Source organism: Egretta garzetta, unplaced genomic scaffold (genome assembly GCF_000687185.1).
Source record: "Egretta garzetta isolate BGI_Z169 unplaced genomic scaffold, ASM68718v1 scaffold72, whole genome shotgun sequence".
NCBI classification, from domain to species: Eukaryota; Metazoa; Chordata; class Aves; order Pelecaniformes; family Ardeidae; genus Egretta; species Egretta garzetta.
In genome coordinates, this window is record NW_009259032.1 from 1,277,156 (window position 1) to 1,292,386 (window position 15,231).

At 38.2% G+C, this 15,231-nt stretch overlaps 1 protein-coding gene across 2 annotated transcripts in view; it reads right to left on the bottom strand.

The window, feature by feature from the left end:
- The window catches only part of RAP1GDS1 (Rap1 GTPase-GDP dissociation stimulator 1), a 70,887-nt gene that overhangs the window by 52,323 nt on the left and 3,333 nt on the right, over positions 1-15,231 (bottom strand). The window contains exon 2 of one of the 2 annotated variants that reach the window (XM_035890330.1): positions 845-967. The gene's annotated coding sequence lies outside the window, so the exon portion shown is untranslated. Of the gene's footprint in view, positions 1-787; positions 968-15,231 lie in introns of those variants that run through there. The other variant, XM_035890327.1, reaches the window with a different exon arrangement.

Sequence of the window (15,231 nt, forward strand, 5' to 3'; positions counted from 1 at the left end):
AGAGGCATCCTGCTTTTCCCTGCCTGGTCTCTGGGGAAGGAAAGTGCAAAATGCAATCTATGCCTCCTTGGCTGGGACAGCAGCAAGTCAAGGAGTGAGAAAAGTCAGCCACAAACCTCCTCTACCCTTGTCACAGGGTTTGCCACTAGCGTCTGCCTGCAGATGGGAGGCCATTTTTTTGAGCTCAAGGTATGCAGGGTGTTGGGTGAGCTTTAAGATAATTCTTTCTAAAGAAAAAAAATGTAAATAGTTTTAGATTATCTCCTACATTATGTGATTGTATGTGTGTAATACATACCAAAGTGGACCCCTGATTCTCATTTGGGATCTTGGGCTCTTACTCTAACACATACAGTGCTCTTTAGGTAGGAGTAACTGGTTTTGGTGTGGCATCAAAGGCCTCATAACAGTAACAATATTATCACAAATCTCAGACCAAAGAAATAATCTACTATCCCTTAACCACCTGTATACATACTACTGTTGTAACTACATGCACTATGTGTAACTGGATGCACAAATGATGCACATCTTTTTTTTTCTGTATGCATTTCATAAAGCCAGTGACATACTACTTCTGCCCAATAAATTATACTATTGATTGTCTTAAAAGCTAAAAAGCATAAAAGTAAGGACTAAAAAAATTCCATCAGCCAAATGCTGTTTTGATTGGATTAGAAAGTAGAGAAACAAAATTTGACAAAACAAACAAAAAGAGTGAAAGGGAGGGATATGAAAGGTGTCTAATCTACAAAATGAAAACATAAATGAAGTAAAACATACTGACAAGTGAGGTGAAAAACTGAAGATGTTCCAGCAGAAAAGTTCTTGTAGAAAACCTCACCATTTCTGGCTACTTCTGCTATGACGTTAGCTACTTTTGCTGTGCAGGAAGATTGTGGCGTCAACAGACTTGCAAACACCTGAAGAACTCCACTTTTCTGGATTTTTTCACTTGTCTCCGTATCTGAAAAATACATCACACAAAAATGAATTGTGCATCAGCTTGATTTGGGGAAGAAAAGAAAGAAAAGCAGAGGGAAGTTAAGTCTTCTCAAAGGTAATTATTAAAGTATTTATTTTCCCATATAAGAAGCCAACTGCTATTTCAGTGATCATATTTATTTTATATTATGTGCTCATACAACTTAATACTTTGCCATTCCTAATCAATTGATCTTTATAAGGTGACTCTGTTATATAAGTAAATACAGATACACACATACACATACATAGAGAAACTACTGGAGACACTGGTAGAAAGACTAAAGGCCATAGAGTGATACACAGCATCCTGAAATACCTCATAAAAATCAAGGAATGGTACTCTGAAGTGATGAATTACTGGAAACATTCAAGGAATGATGTGGGGAGGTCCTTACAGCTGAGGGCACAAATTAATGCACTGCAGGAGTCAGAAACTGCAGAAGAGGGAGAGCTAAGTAGATCCTGATCTAGACTCCTCTTACACTCAGCTTGAACATCTTCTATGTTACTCTGCTAAGCTGCAGTAGTGCCAGTATAGTCTTAGTAGAAGAGGATGGGAAAAATAACACTGAGTTTCTTGTAGAGATCAAGGATTCAGGACAAAACTTTTCTTCTTTCTGCCTGTAGTAGACAGGAATTGTGCAGCTGCTCTCTAACAGGGCCCTACCTAGCATTGTTGGCCAACAGCTCTGTAACAAACTGAAAATTAACATTGATTCAACTGCAGTTAAAGATAAGGTACTAGATGCTAAAACATACTTTGCTAATGCTTTCAAAGAATGGCATATTTGAGACAAATATTAGTGTGACATACAGTATGATTAGATGGCAGCTATCGATTTAGAAAGCAGCATGACTCCTTAAGCCATTCATAATGGAAGTTCCTTGCATTCTCCAAAGATGGCTCTGAGATGCTCTAATTGATGACTTTTGCAAAGCAAAACAAATCCATCTGAATGCAAGTCTGTTGTTCGACAACCCTGTCTCACGGGGGCATTTTTAAGCACTACAACATGCACAAACCCCCTCATATTACTTAAAATAAAAGCTTTACAGTGAGTGCAAGTTAAAATTTAAAAAATTGCTAGAGCTTGCCAGTAATGGCGAGAAACAGACGTAGACATTTCAGAGTTGAGAAGACAGGCCTCTGAGCACCACTTTCTGTAGTTTCCTAGAAGCACCCTTACTCTGGTGTAAGAGCAGTCAGGCTGGGCAGCAAGAGTAGTAATCAATGGATTTTGGTTTTATATAGCATCTTTCAAATCTGGGAGAAAAGGGAGGGATATTATATACTCTTGAACAGCAAAGGAGGAGCCTTAAACTAATCCAAAAGTTTTTTTCAAGACAAGGTTCTCTGTTTTCCCCCTAAGCAAGTAAATGTGTATTTTGTGCACCACAACCAGGCAGTCTTCTAGAGCAGCAGTTTGCAACCATGCTTTAGCTGTGCTTCGTCTATGAAACGGTAATGACACGTCACCAGGCTCACCACCACTTCTATTCTCCTCCTTCTCCTCCCTTTCCCCATTCTCAGGGCTGCAATTGATTTTTGACTTGTGGCAGCTCTGGGACAACCCCTGCTGCCTCCAAGCACGGGAGAGATCCACTCGAGCTGACCCTGAACAGAAGCCAGCACAAGCCTGGCAGAGGTGCCTCATGTGGGTTTTGTGGCTCACACAGAGTAGGTACATGCTTCGGTGGCTGGGAGCCAGTGATATCTAGGTGACAGAAAATGGACTAAAAGGAGACAACTTCAAGTCTGAATTGCAGTTATGCCTCTGTACTTCTCTATTCAATTCCATCTTGGGATATTGGTCTTTAGCTAGGACTACTCATCTGCAATATGTCAGTGATGACATCTGATTACAAATTAGGTATAAAATTAAGATTGTTTAATTTCAACACGTCATGCATAATATAAGTGCTAATTCTTTTTAACCTATTTGCAATCCAGTTAACTGCAACTTTTGAAATGCACTGAGAAACCCTCTCAGAAGATACAATGTAAAGGAGCTTATGGCTTATTTGGAAGCTTTCATAAATTCTGACACAAAGCATACACTTAGAAGGTAAATTCTCCCGTGGATATATATATATACACAGATCAAAGAAAAGTTTGAATTCAGAAAAAATCATATCAGGACTAAAGACTGGTCCAGACATCTTAGCTGTCTATTAAGGAAGAGATCCTCCTTCTCCCTTAAGTTCAAAACTGAAAATACAGAATTCAAAATTGAAAATGTAGGTATCTGTGAACCTGTATTAGTAGGCAGGAGACATTAATGCATTTTGTCCTGCCACGCTGCTGAGATATACAGTCTCCAGTCTTATTTTTATGATCTGTAGTTTGATGGACTCATTACTGTGCAAAGCATAAATCACATAAATAGAACAAAATATATCCTGCAAGAAGTGGGAAAATAAAATTAAATGCTTCTCCGGGCCAGTTGTGTATAGCAGATATGGACTGATTTATTTTATTAAGATAAGCAAGTGAGCACCAATAAAAAGCACAGGGCTTAACAGACCTGTCAGAAATTGGGAAACCAGCTACCTGGGATCACATAGATACATCCCACTGGTTCTTGTTACCCAGGCTGAGTACCAATGTCAAACTTGTGCTAGTCACAAAAGAGGGAAGACTGATTAATTTAACCAGCAGTGAGTGTATCTCTCCTATCACTAGGCAGGGACACCCCTACTTCTGCTCTATCCTGAGTGAGTGCTCAAGCATAATTCTTTGTGGGGAAAAACATGTTACTCTGGCATCAGGCTGAAGGACAGCTACTAACTATGCAGCCCACAGTGTGCTCCAGGGTGTTTTTGCCAGTAATTGCCTTTGGTTTAAAAAAATACTGTGGGGTGCTTCAGTTTGTCTAATCCAAGTCTACCTAAGCCCTGCTCTTCCTCTGCAGAACATTTACAATTTACATTTAGTGTAGAACACAAATTAATCCAGTGTCAACATAGAGATACGACAGTATGACATTAAATCCTCGCAGGTAGTTTATAGTACATCCTCCACATAAGGCATCCTAATGGAATGTGCCAATAAAATTACTGTTACATCCTCACGCACATTACTCTGAATTGTCCTGGTTTTTACCTGCAAAATAAATCCATTTTTTTCAGGGATTCTGTGTTCATCACATTAAAGTTCTAACAAAGACGGTGGAGAAAAAAAGAATGTCCTGAAATATACAAATTAGTTTCTTAAGCCATATGTTATTGCTAGACATTTTAGTTATAGAAAATCAATCTTTCTGGTGGGCTTTTGAAATGCTTACACAAGGAAGGGTATTTCAATTGGAACAAGATGTCTTTTATATAAACCTTAAATCGCCTTGTTAAGTCTAGCATTTTTGCTCAGTATTTTTTATATTCTTTAAAGGAGGAGGGCTTAACAGGCAAATGATTCACACGGCTGCCCTGTGGAAATTGGGAAATTCAAAGATCTTCAGCCAACCTTCACTTCTCTGAGGTGTCATCTGTACACTCAGTTCAGGTAATAAGTGTTGAAATACATGGCTGTAGAAGAAAATATCAAGTTGGAGGTTTTGAAGATGATTTCAGCACAGCTGTAGGTATATAAGCAGTCTGGCTGCTTCTTAGAAGCACCCAAATAGGACAATTACTTCATGCCTACTTGCAAAACATGAGCTAAGAGTCTTGCGTGTGACTCTGTGGACATGTATGTGTGAAGTTCTAGACCCTGTTCTGCAGGATGCACTGAAGGTAGAACAGTGGTAGGAGGGACTGCAGCTGCAGACAGCACTGAAAAGCAAATAACTACCCTAAATCAATCCAAGCTTTTCTTCTCCTTTGCTTTTTCCACTTGCAACTAGAAGTGGCATGTTTGTTAGGGTAGGGGCTTTAAGAAGCATGGATTTAGACTGCCCACCCATTAAGGCCCATGCACCTCTGTCTCTTTTTTGCTCAGCTTCATAGAACGTGAGTCCTGTGTAAATGCATAAGAGGCAAAGGGATGTAGACAGGCACAGAAATGAAGGAAAGTGTGTGTGGTGTTATTCTTTTGGAGAGGACAATGAAGGGTCATGTTTATGTAGCAGTATTTTCACTGTGGTTGTAAAAAATCTGATTTGGGTTTCCTTCTGCAGAACCTAAGACTGGAAGATCACAAAGCAATGTTGGCAAAGAGTTGGTGCCCATACCACTGGCCTGGGCCTAGGAGGAATAGCTTGGGCTTTACTGAGAATAAGAAATTGCTAATGGCTTTAGCATAGGCAACCCTCAGTTCTTGCTCTTAGTTGTTCTCTTCAGAAGCTGGAGAAGGCCTACCTTGCTTCTTGTCTGCGTGTGTATGCATGAAAAAGGTATTATTTGTTAAGGATATGAATCTACTGCATGCTAGTTTCATTCTGGGCTTCCTAGTGAATTATTAGAGGCTAAATTTCTTTGAAAATTTATTTCAATTGTCATCTTTTGAACCGCTATTTTAATGTATTGTCAATTGTAGTTGGAACAAGTAGAACCAAAAGTTTCTCTAGGAGCAAGAAAGATCTTGGCAAAATCCCTACCACATAATCTCCCTCCATGCTTTCTATAATGGAGAAAAAGGAAATTATAGCCAATGTTAATCACATGCTAAAAAGTTGGCTTATGCTTACCACTTTAACTCCTTTAGCCGAATTGCATCCCCTTTCAAATCTGTTCAATTTGTCTCTCCTTAAGGAAACCTAACAATCTAGATAGCCTGATGTTAGGGTGCGACACCTCAAAATCCTTTTGCTATATGTGACCTCCAGATTTCAAATCCTTTCTTTTAAAGCCTGATTTTCAGTCTGCATGCACCAACCCACCCGTAGAGCACCCGTTGCCCCCTATCTTAAAGCAAAGAAACTGTAGGACTGCTGCTGCTTTAGAAACAGCCCATTTGCACATAATATAATACAGTGATGTGCCACGGCAGCATAATTGGGGGAAAAAACCTCTAAGGTTAAATCTGCAGCTTTAGATGTCTCCTTATATCACTAGATATCAAGACAAAGTGTACGTTAGATCACATAGTGCCAAAATCTTATTAATGTCATAGCTGGGTGATTAAAATGTCAATATCCTTGCTTTTCATGGTTTTTGCAGAGCCTGAAGTCAGAATAATAAAGGGTGTGGGCAGGAAATTCTTTAATGCCACAGATCAGAGCTGGAGAGCTGAGCACCGTGGCTATCGGACTGCTTAATTAAGTAGCAGAAAACACTATAGGAAAAAAATCCAGTGAGTGTCTCAAATTAAATTCTACGCTCTCTCTCCTCTCAGGTCTATTTCCTGTGAAATTTCACTCCTCTCTAGTCACTCTCTTCTCCTCTCTGCATCTTTTTGTCCACCTTCAAGTGAAAGAAAAGGCAGGGAGGGGGAAGGGAGAGGCAAGGCATACCTGTCAGAAATGCTACTACTTCGCCCTGCTAGTAGAAGAAAACTGTAGGTTCACTGTTCCCGTTCTCTATGAACAATGAGTTTAAGCTACGCTATTAGATGTAACCCAACAGTTGTGAAGGCTAGCACTGCAATAATTCCCATGTTGTGAACCTTTACGTGAGAAATGAGGCACACCACAGAATTGTAAATGAGCAGCTTCCCGAGTGTCCTCTTTATTAAGCCAACCATGTTTGCAATGTACTCTTTTGAAAAATGTATGTATTTCTACCTGCAAAGATGTTCTGTAAACCTCCTGAAACTACTGCAGAAAATTACCTTGGCTTTATAATGTTCCTCCTACATGTACTCTAATCAGAAAGAGAAAGATGAACACATGAACAAATAATGATGAACTACATATATCATGAAAGGAACCTTCCATCTGCTCTTTCAGAAGGCAGAAGGGAGGAGAATGAAGGGAGCAAGGGATATCTTTCTAACTGGCACATGCTCCTAACCACCACAGTAAAACCATCACAGTTCATGTGACCAAGAGCAAATATTGATGCTCTCTCCATATACGGCCTCCCTCAAGAAGCACTGTCTCTCTCTCTCTCTCCATAGTGTCCTACTGTATTTCCCATACACAAAATGGAGATTTTAGTCTGACTACAAGAGTAGAAAAAGAGGGTTGTAAAGAACCTTAGTGAAACAAATTGAGGTCTCATGCAACAAAGAATGAACTACTGATAAGGAGGCTTTTGCTTAACATACCTTAGCCAAAAAGACTGTTCCAATTATCAAGACTTTTTTTTTTACAGAAAAAAAAATCCTCTAATAATAATTTACCTATAGAAATAAATGTATAAATATGACTTCCTTTTGGCATGCTCCTCCTCACATGGGGAAATCCCCACAAATACAATCTGCTTGCTCACCAATATATCCTTCAAACTAGACCCCTAGGAGGCATGGAGGGAGGATTCTCCCTTAGCTGTGTGAATATTTCCATCATGGTGTTTGTTCTGTTCTGTTTCTGCCAGCAGCAACAGGGCAACTTCAATCCTTATTTTTAATGAAGAAACTGAGATAGTGCACAGATGTTTGTAATTAAAATCTCAGCTCTAACAAGGAAGGAAGGACAGATGGAGAGAAATTCATCAACCAACTAGATGCACGATTCCCACTGATTAAATTCTCCAAAGAATAAAAGTGAATTTCAGGATGAGACCCACCCCTTGAATAGCCTAATGCAGGCACCAATGAAGTAATTTAATAAAAATACATGCCAGCTTTGCCTTCAACGAAGAAATGCACATCACCACTTCCATGGATATGTCACAGCACAAGGCAGAATATTAAACTTAGGCAGCTTGGAACCCCCAAGTTCCTGAACTGGATCTAGTTTAGAGCCCTGATGCGTAGTTTGGTGGATTTATCTGAGCTGGTAGTTCCCCTGCTCCCCCTTTCTGACTTACCCTCTGCAAGAGGTAACCACTTTGGTAGCACAGCTGCTGAAAGAGTTTGATATTAGTGCCTCAGCTCTCAAATTCATTGTCTGGCATCTTCATGTTTTATAATCAGCCTGTATGGACATTTTAATCTTTCTCCTCTGTTACTTGTACTAACTGGACTTATGACAGGACCCTGTGTAAAGCCTTAAGTATTCTTATGCTTTAGTTTTTCACTGTATAACAGAAATACTGGGCCCATAATGTAAAATCCTTTTTCCAAATTTGATTTAGTTTAAAAATCAAATCAGATTTGTAAGCTGAGCATTATATATGCAGGAAATGTTTCATATTCCTTTTAAGCAATCTCTTAAGAGTGCTCTCAAGCAAGCTCAAATGCCTGCTGTAAAATTCTGCCCAGTGCTTATTGGAAGAGTATGTCTACACACAAAGGAATTTTTTAGCTACCAATGTTTTTAAAAAGTTTTACTGCCAAAGTAGCTTAAAGAAAAGCTAACCTAAGAAAGATCATGTTTGTAAGTCATAAGGGACTGGGAAAAAACTAAGAATGACATTTCAGACCTGAAATTGTGAATTACATGATGTGTAAATACAATTTTTTGTAAAATGTAGGCCTTTTCCTTTGCTTCTGTATTGCATTTCAAAAGGCAGGCCTTTTCCTTTGCTTCTGTATTGCATTTCAAAAATGCAATCTAAAAAGAAATTTGTCAGTTGTATTATCTGGAACTGCTATTCAATGATGCCTTCTGCGAAGAAAAAATATATAATATTTAATCTTTATTTGGCACATTGTGTATTCAATGAATAGCACTTGGAATTTAACACTTGGATAAACTTCATTTAACTATCTGGCACTAACTAAATACATCACTATTAAGAGGAATTTATGTAAAATATAATCTCACTAAGCAGCAGTGATTACCATTCAGTATCATTAGGGTATGCCAGTTTACTGGGAGATAGTCGAATAAAAAGCAGTCATCTTGATTTAGTATGTTCCAATTAAATAGGTATACTGTAATAATATATTATATATAGCACTTATGATAAAACATTTCTGGATTATGTGTACACAGTGCTATGAAAAGGCAACAGCTTCATGAGCTAAGATGCAACAAACATCCTTCTTCGGCAAAAAGGAGGAATGCTTTGCAACACAGTATTTGAGCCAAAACTCCCTCTTGCAAAATATCCCCCAGGATCCTCAACTTTCAAAAAGGCACTTGGCTAGAAATCTTCTCAGGTGAACTTAATGGACTGCAATGAGCTTAACTGGCTGAGCTGGCCCAATTCAATTTGAACCTCTGGCTCCATTACAAGAGATTATCTGCATCAGAGGCAGACTAGAAATTCTTGCTTGTAGGAGTATGGTGGTCTAAGATGCAGGTTTTTGGTTTGATAGCTTCCCACCAGTAAACCCTTACCGCTGATGCAGCTATACTGAAAAAAGCTACAAAAATAATGTCTGTTTTGTTGGTAATGTTATTTTCTGAGGGACATGGTGTAAGGTATTGTAGCAAAGTTTTAGCCAGTAGAAACTGTGTCTGTACTAAGATGGCTTTGTTTCCATCCTCACTAGTGCAAAAGCAGGCCTAAGCCTTCCCTAGCAGCAGAATATAAAACCTTCCTCAGGGTTTTATGTACTATCTTCATTTTCTCACCAAAACTATTTCTCTATATGGAAATACTCCTGTCAAAAATTTTTTCCTCTGTAATCCACTATCACCATTTATTTATGTGAGCATAAGATTTGCATACGAGCCAATCAAAATTATTTTTGGTCACGCAAAATATTCCCAATTATCTTAAATGTTATATTAATTTCTAGTAATATAAATGTGAAACATAAGTCAATGGCAAAAGCTAAATGCTTATGTCATGCTTTTTCCTTTAATTTTACAGCTTTATACTCCCCATCAAGAAAAACAGGTTCTTATGGCACTCAGCAAAGACAGTGTTCTAAGAAGTAAGATGGAAATACACCTTTGAAGGAAGAACACTTTCCTTGACACCTATTGTCATGTAAGAATCAAGACTGATGGTGACCTAAAACAAAGGAACTGCTAAAAGAGGCTGTATGTATTTTGGCTCTGAACATGCAAATGCTTTGCCATGTATATAGCTTTACACATACAAATATACCTCTTGAGCTCAGTGGGACTACCAGAATGTAAGAATCTATGTCCTTAAAGGTAAGAATATATGTAAATGTTGGCAGAATCAGGACCTTTCTTTATTCCTTCTACTAATTTTACTCTGTGCTCTAAACATGTGTGCTGCAGTAACATACTGAGCTAAATCAGTGGAGATTCTGAGTGTAAGAGGCTGTTGTAGAAGGCAGTAGGAATTGTAAAGATACGGCAACCACCACTGCTTAGGTACCTGCATTTAGCTTGTGTTTTTTTCAAAAATTTTATCTTTAAGTCTGTTCCTCCCTTCTCCCATTTCTTTCCTTCCACTAAAAAATCTTACACACTACTTGTTACTCATCCACTTAGTTTCATTTCTTCCTTTTTCATTTCTATTCCCTCTCCCTCCCTTGCTTTGAGTAAACATTAAATACATTATCCCTGCACCACTGAAGTTCAAAGAAGCTGGATCGAGATTTAGCAGTTGCTAAACAGACACCAGTTTGTGTCGCCAATATGCAAAGAAAACGAGTTGTACACGGTACTATGGGTAGCTCAGTGCTAGTCTTAATATTTTGGTAGTTTCCAAGACAAACTAGGAATGATAAAGTAGTAGGGCGCTGGGCCATCTTGTCTAGACTATGCTCTTGCCTAGGAAGGTTGGACCAGAGATATTCTTCCAACCTGGTATTCTATGATTCTATGAAAATCTTTGTCATGGGCTAAGGCCACCATCTTCCTAAAGATAACTATAGATTAGCAGTAATACTATTTTGTTTCTGTCTTTTTGGAGGAGGATGTTCTAGCTTTCATCTGCATATTTCCTTTTCATGGATATACACCATAAATGCCTGTTGCTTGTTTGAATGTTCAGGCTGGGACACTTACGTATCAGGACTAACATGCTGGCATGTGTCTGCTGTGTCTGAGTATGCACCCATGGGTGGCCTCCTTCTAAGATCACAGGTGGGTGACATATAGTAGGGATCACTGCAGGGCAGACCTGAGGAGGATCAAAAATCCACCTGGAAGATAGACTGCTACTAAGAAGAAAGGGAAATGCTAAAGATCAAAGAGGAACAAGAGAACAGGGAAATGCTGTTTGTCACTGGACTTAATTCTGCTAGTTATCAATTGGCTTAACAGGCCACCGATCCAGTTGGTACCATTGCCTACCCACTTGCTTGTGCTATGCTACCTTGATGTGCTTGTGCGTTGGCTTGTGTTGTTACAGCTTATTTGTTAGTAACGTGTATTCAATCTGTGAGGATGATGAGTGCTCTTTTTTTATTTATATGAAACAACAGCAGCCAAAAGTTAATCCTACATCTGAGGGTCAGAATAGGGCCTATGGTCAGTTACTGTTTTGTTTTAAGCTATAACACTGTGCAAGCATTCACAGTCATGAAAGCATCGTTACTTGGTCACAATTCCCATGAAATGATTGCCACCTCATTTTTCTCTTACACCTCATTTGACTCTTATTCTGCTCAGTCTCTTCAAAACAGAGAAATGTTAGTTTGGTGATGTTTAAGAACAGGTTTGCTTGAGCAAGCTGTGAAATGTGGAGTTTCGTCTCCATGCTTCAGAAAGGGAAAGGAGTAACCTTAAAATGTTTAGCCAATGGGAAAAAATGTCAGTGATTTCAGGTAATGTTTACACCTTAGAATAATTCTGCTAGGACAAAAGGTTCTACAACTTAATTTTTTCTGTGTTTGGGGTAGGAGGGCAGCATGTCTTTTACTTTCATACTAATGTGTGAGAGAATCGTGAAAACAAAAGATAAAACGACTATTGCTTAATCCTGTGTGTACTAAAGAGGCACAAGTTTTCACCAAAATCAGATGGCACTCTCATGTGCTATAAGTTAAGCAGATAGCTACTTGACTCTGCAATGAACAAATGAGTATGTACACTGAACTGTCAAAAAAAGGTCCAAAAAGGAAATAGATAAAAATAGGTAAAGCTCTCATTTTTTTTCATAAATCAAAGGTATTAATAGTAACAATACATTTAAAAACTTCAGAGAAGCAGATTTTTTTTTTTAGTTGAGCCCTGGATTTAACAATTACAAAACTTTATCTCTAAATTCTCCATGATTTTTCTGTGCCCGTAGAGGAACTGTTCCATCTTCTATGGCCAACAAAGATCAGAAAAAGGAACATCAAGTATAGAAAGAGCATGAGTACTAACTAAATTCAACAACATATGGAAGCCACAGCTATAAAGAACAGAATAAAATGAAGAATTTCCAACTCAAATATAACCTCTGTGTTAGCATATGGTTGTGAGAACTGGAAATCCACCAAAACATTAAAGACAGGAAACTAGATGCCTTTGAAAGCAAGTGCCTACATAAGATTCAGGGCATTGGATGGAAAGTTTCATCACGGATGAAGGAATGTGAGAATTCTGCAGTCTCTGCAGAAATCCAACATTTTCTTAAGCACTCCAGATGCTAACACATCCTCCTCTGTGATGCCATCAAATAAGAACCAACGTGTTTCAGAAAACCCACTGGTGACTTTCAAGAGAAAACCTGAACAGAAGCTTTAGGTAGGAGGGCTGAGCTCATGATCTCAACACGATAAAGCTGAAACAGCAGGAAGTGATGGCAAAGGCTTGCTAGCAGTTGCACAGGAAGTTTGTAACGTAATATTATTTTCTCCAATACAACACAGTGAATATATTCAAAACAAACCAAAGTATGGATACAGTATATAGCCAAAATATATTCTGCGGCAAAAAAAAATAGTATAAAGAAACTGCGTTCATTATGGGGAGAAAAATGACATGCCAAAGAAGCCTTAGAATAATGCTGAATTTTCAAATTGCAAACATGAATTTAAAATTTTCATGTGTCATCTGATGGTTCCTTGAGTTACCAGGTATCACCATAGCTCAACAAATATAGAACAGGCATCTTAGCCAACCACACCTTCAAGGTAAAGTGCATTATTTCAAACCTTCTTCTTTGAACTGTAAGGCTTTGCAGAATTTCTAAATCCCTTTCAAAACTGGGGCCCTGCACTGTCACTTAAGCTTGTCTTCACGGCTGTGATTTTGCTTAACCATTTTTACACACAAACTTCTAAACTCGTACTCTTACCCTCCCCAAAAGTATACGTAAAAAGATGTTTCAAATGCATGTGCTAGCCTTTGCACTTCAATTACACGCCAGACATTTTTCAGAGCCAGGTGCTGAAGGCTGGGATCAGTGGGCATTTTCAGCCTCTTACACTGAGTATATCAGAGCCAAAAATAACGTTCTCAGCAGATTTTCAGATTTCTCGTATGTCAACACAGGGTTATTTAGGTCTGCTATAGCCTCTTGTATCTGAAATGCAGCATGTCTGGACTAGCAATAACGTTTTTTTCTTGTTGTTGTTACTGCAATAATTATGTCCCAGAAGGCCTGTGGTTTAAAAGAAAACCTCTTTTCCTTCTTGTTTTCTTTTTCTCAGGCAGTCCTTTCTCGTGGACCTCTGAAAATCTTAGGGTAACTGCACTTTTTTGATAGGGACAATATTTACGGACAGCTCTTAATAGGTATAAATCTGTATATGTTGATATAAAATGATGGCAAATATTGTTTTCTGTTATATTTCCCTATACAATACAATTAACCTACTGTTCCCAAAATCCAATAGTACATACCTGTATTTTCCTTTGGGTGTGAGATAAAAAATAAAGCATGTACTACTTCTTTCCAGAAATGTACATGTAGGATCTTTCAAAATGCTTTTCTCCAGTGCATAAGTGCTTTACTCATTCTTTTGACAAGTTTTTTTTTTTTAAAATAGATTCCAAGCTGCAAAGCATATGTTAAGCTATCATGTTTTTCTGTTAGTGTAGCCTGCCATTAAGACAATTTGAAAATATCTGAGCCAATAAAATCATAAATTAATAAAGCTGTATCCATTGTCTCACAGATCTTTTTCTATATAAAACTAGTTCAGTTCTAACTACTGTCTACTTTGAATTGTCATAGTAAAACATGTAACATTGTGCTTTTAGAACAAAACTCTTGAAACAAATAATTGTTTCCTTTTTCACAAGACAGGTTTTGGTTCCAAAAAGGAAAATAACTTGGGCTTGTAACATTCAGCTGTTTATTATTATTAAAAAAAAAGTACAATTCAGTAACATACCAAGTCTAATGATGCCACTGGAGCTAGAATTTAATACTGTCATTTTTCTACAGTATCTGCACTGAGAATTTCTGTTGGTCAGGAAAGCAAATATGCCTCCCTTGCATCTTTAGCACAACTTTCAGTACCACTTGCACGCAGGGGAAGAATGAGATTACAGAGAATATTCCTCTGCAAGCTGTCATTAAAAACCCCCCCATAAAATACCCTTGAATTCCAAAGTTGCTAAATATGACAGAAACTTAGCAAAAATATCGGAGCAAATATACAGCTTTCCTAATTATAGCTAAGACCTTGAGGTAGATGGCTGTGGGCTGCAGACAAGTATGCGGCATTTGCGTGTTGGTCAGAGGGCAGCCTGAAGCCCAGGGGGAGGGAACATGCTCACCCTTCTGCAGTGAGCACAGGGAGGTGACACAACAGCATTTCTCTGAGAAAAATGCATCCAGATTCACCTACCAGAGCTTTCCTACCCTGAATTTCCTCCTGTGGATTTTTCTGCAGACTTAATTCTTTTCTTCTTTACACACATTCTTACAAAGCAGCTACAATATAAGATGTTTATTACTCTAGCCAATTTTGCTGTGGGGGGGAGAAAATGGCTCCTGTTTGCAAAAAGTCTCAAATTATTATGTAAGGAATCCTGACATATTAACCACAAAATTAACTTTCATTTTGCAATGCACAGTTAATCTCAGAGAGTTTTTTTAAGCTGAATCAAAAAAGCTGCAGAACCTCAGAATCATATTCTCTGACAAAATAATTCCTTGGGTTTTGCCTTTTCTGATTGTTATGATCATTCTGCACTTCATATTACTGTAAACAGTCTGCTTCCAGATCAGCAAAATTCTTTCTTGACAGTAACACAATGTCTACATAGAAAGAATCCAAATTTTGTGGAGCAGACAATGGAGTAATTTGTTTCAATATATAGTTTTTAAAAGAAAATACATGTGATATATGAATTTTACCTCCTGATTCAGTAGAAGCCTGTATTTCATTCAGTGTACGGCTGACTATTTCTTTGCTGCTAACATTGCTTATGGATCATGCACCACAGCCTTACTTTAAAAATCTAAATTATCAAAAGTTTAGCAAGCTAGAAATAGTGAATGCTGGTG